We start from the raw sequence: 4,228 nt of genomic DNA, 5'->3' as shown, positions 1-4,228 counted from the left end.
GTTCCTCTGCTCCATCTGTATTGTTTTTCTGTGAGTCACTGTTTTAGTTGTGTCTTCTGGTTGGAAGGAGACAGATACAAAGCACTGACTCATGCAGATATGCCACAGGCAGCCTGTACTGGGGATAATAATGTTATTACATCTATGTTCTGACCCCCCACCTTGTCCGTTCAAAAACGAAAGCCAAACAGAACTTCAAAGGAATACTTTTATCAGCTCCGTCTCTTGCTGGCTGTGAGCCCAAAATAAACACAGATAAATGCTCTGGCAAATGTCCTCAGTCATAAACTAATACAAAACAGGATTATATAAATCAAGTCACTTATCCAAGTGCTTTTTCTCGATGGTTGCACACCAACAGAGAGCTTGACTATAACAGAAACGCAACAGAACGTTGACTTCTGCCACCAGGGCGTGGCACCATCCGTCTTTTATCCGCAGGAGGAGATCCTAACGGGCCACAGCTGCTCCTCCGAATTCCATCCACTGGCCAATGCCGACTGGCGACTACCCGGAGGAGAGCTTTCTCTGTGGCTGCTCCGACCCTCTGGAACGAGCTCCCCGTGGAGATTTGAACCCTCACCACCCTCCAGGCCTTCCGCAAAGCCCTTAAAACCTGGCTGTTCCGACAGGCCTGGGGCTAAAGAGCTGTTGCCCCCCTCCTCGAATGGTATGGTTGCTGTGTGTTTTTTAAATTATGTATTGTTATGTTCTGTCTTTTTATTTCTTGTCTGTACCCCCCTTCCCTGATTTCAGTTGTGAGCCGCCCTGAGTCCCCTTGGGGAAAAGGGCGGCATATAAATGTAATAAAATGAAATGAATGAAATGAAAATGAGTCTCTTCAAAATTACAAAAAAAACCTCAGGAAAAATTATTTACGACTTGACGTTATCACTGTTGCGCTACCCCCATAGTTGTGTGATGGCATTTTTTTTGTGCTTGGCAACATGCTTGCACTTACGACTGGTTACCAAGTGTGCCCCGTGCTCCCATGATCACCATTTGCCATCCTTTCTGCTAGCTTCCCCAGAAATTCAGTGTGGAAGCCAACAGTGAAGGCTTTTGGCTCCACTTTTAATAGTGGAACACAGTGCGTGTTCAGTTTGCCGTTTCTTCTCTAGAATGATGGTTTTATTTTAGATAATACTGGATATCCGTTATCGGATGTAATGTGAGTCAAATATAATTTGTTACAAGATGGCTTGAAAAGAGGAGGATGGGGTTTATCTGATTTGAAACTCTATTTTGCAGCATGTTGATTGGCTTTGATAAATCAGTGTGTGTTGCTGAGAAATATAGAAGACATTTAGAGCTAAAATGATGTAACCTGGTATTTTGTGTATATATAAAATCTCAGAAAGATTACTGTATGTGCCAAGATGGAAAGATTTGGCAATACCACAAGGGAGAAATGGTTGATGAAAATGATGGAAGTTGCTGATATGTCCAAATTAACCCGTTTCTTTAGAGAAGAGACTATATGTTTATTACTGAATTATTACCTTTGGACTGAATGAGCTACAGATGCAAGCAGTTTTAATTTGATACATTTATAAGGTCTTGTGATTAACCATCTGTCTTTACCTATGCAGACAAGTTGTCTTTGGGACTTAACTATATCTCCCAACCTCTAAGAGATGCAGGAGCTCTACGTGGGGCTACCCCTGAAAAGCGTTCGGAGACTACAGCTAGTCTAGAATGCAGCCGCGCGAGCGATATTGGGTGTACCGAAATACACCCATATTACACCTGTCCTCCGCGAGCTGCACTGGCTGCCAATTGGTCTCCGAACGCAATTCAAGGTGTTGGTTATTACCTTTAAAGCCCTACATGGCTCAGGACCAGCCTATCTGCGAGACCGCCTACTGCCACATACCTCCCAACGGCCGATAAGATCCCACAGGGTGGGCCTCCTTCGGATACCGTCAGCCAGACAGTGTCGGCTGGTGGGCCCCCGGAGGAGAGCCTTCTCTGTGGCTGCTCCAACCCTGTGGAATCAGCTACCCCCAGAGGTCCGGACCTCACCCACCCTCATGGCCTTCAGAAAAGCTGTTAAAACCTGGCTGTTCTGGCAGGCCTGGGGCTGTTGACCTTATTATGTAGGGTCCAGCCCCGATCAGAACGTATGTGTGGTGGAGAATTTTTAAATTGTTTTTTATTTTTTATTTTGTTTTCTTTTCCTGTTCTTCATAAGCCACCCGGAGTCCTCCGGGATTGGGCGGCCTATAAATCTAATAAATTGAATTGAATTGAGTCCATAGATCACGGTCTTCTGTAATTATACTGTATCAGTGGAAAACAGGTTTCTGGGTAGTTTGGCTTAGCTCTTTGAAGCTCTCTAGTAAATTTTGATGCTGGGACAAGAAGCTAAATGTTGAAAGACATGTTCAGTTGCACCTAACAAGCAAACCCCAGGAAGAGCCTGTCAACGCAAATCCCTCCCGCCCGCTTCTCCATTCAACACCCACAGATAAAACTTGGAAGTATGCTTGTTCCGTGTGTTTAAAAAAATTCAAGCCAAGCAGCTGTGAAAAGTTTTGTGAAAAACCCTGTGTGGGACTTACAATCCCTGTGGGGTGGGGAAAAAAGTATGTAGCAGCAAGAGATAATCCTGTGCTGCTTGAAGCAGAAAATTACGGTTGAACAGCATATAATGGCAACCTCGTTTTTGTGAGAACTGAGCCTCTTATACAAAAGCAGCCACGGGTGCTTAAAAGGCATGGTTTCATGCCTTTGAAATGTTTCGCGAAAAGGTGCCTGGTGAAGAATTTACACCTTTCAGAAAATTTTTACAGAGGGATGTGAAGAATACCATTTTCAGGGGTCTGAGAAGCTTTGCGTTTTTTTGTCATATCCTTTATAATCATTGGGAAGGATATGTTTTGCTTGTGGCCCAGGAGGATTGATGTAGTAAGTAAGTGGGGGAGGATCATGACATCCAGTTTCATTTTCAGTGGTGGGATTCAGCCAGTTCGCACCTATTCGGGAGAACCGGTTCCTAACTTTCTATGAGGTTCAGAGAACTGGTTGTTGGAAGAAATCTTCTTTTGGTTTTTTTCTGCTTTACAGGGCTAATCCTGTAAGGAAGGCAGGAAGGAAACATTCTGGTGTTGTTTCTAGCCTAATCTTTATTGCCCTGCTTAGAGAAACTGCCTCTCCGGTTAACCCTTATTACATTGTCACAGCTAAGGCGAAGCGCCCATCGACCTGAGTAATGTTGACTTGGCCACGCCCACATGGTCACATGACCACTAAGCCCCGCCTACCCACCTGGTCATTAGGACAGTGAACCGGTTGGTAAATAATTTGAATCCCACCACTGTTCATTTTGTTTTAAACATCCAGTGGAGTTACTCTTATCGAGACAAATATAGTGTAATATTTTAAGTTGGGGCTGATCCAGACACGCTATTTAATTCTAGACCCTTTACAGCCCCTTAAATTGTGTTTCCTGCTGTTTCTGCAGCTTTACTTCGTTTCTAGATACTTCTCTGATTTGGTCGAAGCTGGCCTTTCCATTACTGTTCTAACCATATTTATTCCGCATCTCTGTGCTTATAGTTCTAGATATTCCATCTACCCATTTGGTAAAGCAAGTTTATTTGTATTTCCTCGGAACATTTCACTTGTCCGCTGCTTCCTTGCTACCTACCTGGCAGGGGAGACACCATGATCACCAAGGTGGTTTTCCCCGTGTGAGGCTCATCCATTGCACTTCGGGTGTGGGAAACTCGACTGCATAATTTATGGTAGTGGGGGACAGCGTTCACGATTTCCCCTGAAAAGTATTAGAGCCGAGGTGGCGCAGTGGTTAGGGTGCAGTACTGCAGGCCACTTCAGCTGACTGCTATCTGCAGTTCAGTGGTTCAAATCTCACCGGCTCAAGGTTGACTCAGCCTTCCATCCTTCCGAGGTGGGTGAAATGAGGACCCAGACTGTGGGGGCGATATGCTGACTCTGTAAACCGCTTAGAGAGGGCTGAAAGCCCTATGAAGCGGTATATAAGTCTAACTGCTATTGCTAGTTCGGCGGTTCAAATCTCACCGGCTCAGGGTTGACTCAGCCTTCCATCCTTCCGAGGTGGGTGAAATGAGGACCCAGACTGTGGGGGCGATATGCTGACTCTGTAAACCGCTTAGAGCGGGCTGAAAGCCCTATGAAGCGGTATATAAGTCTAACTGCTATTGCTATTGTATTGTATGGTACACAATGTCTAGCAATAGCAATA

The 4,228-nt window shown here is 45.0% G+C and overlaps 1 pseudogene; it reads left to right on the top strand.

Moving 5' to 3' along the window:
- Positions 1-3,644: 3,644 nt before the first annotated feature.
- On the top strand, positions 3,645-3,781 carry LOC116505094 (annotated as a pseudogene).
- Positions 3,782-4,228: the final 447 nt, after the last annotated feature.

The sequence above is a fragment of the Thamnophis elegans genome, chromosome 2, assembly GCF_009769535.1.
Source record: "Thamnophis elegans isolate rThaEle1 chromosome 2, rThaEle1.pri, whole genome shotgun sequence".
Lineage (NCBI taxonomy): Eukaryota > Metazoa > Chordata > Lepidosauria > Squamata > Colubridae > Thamnophis > Thamnophis elegans.
This window is presented reverse-complemented; position numbering and strand designations above follow the sequence as displayed.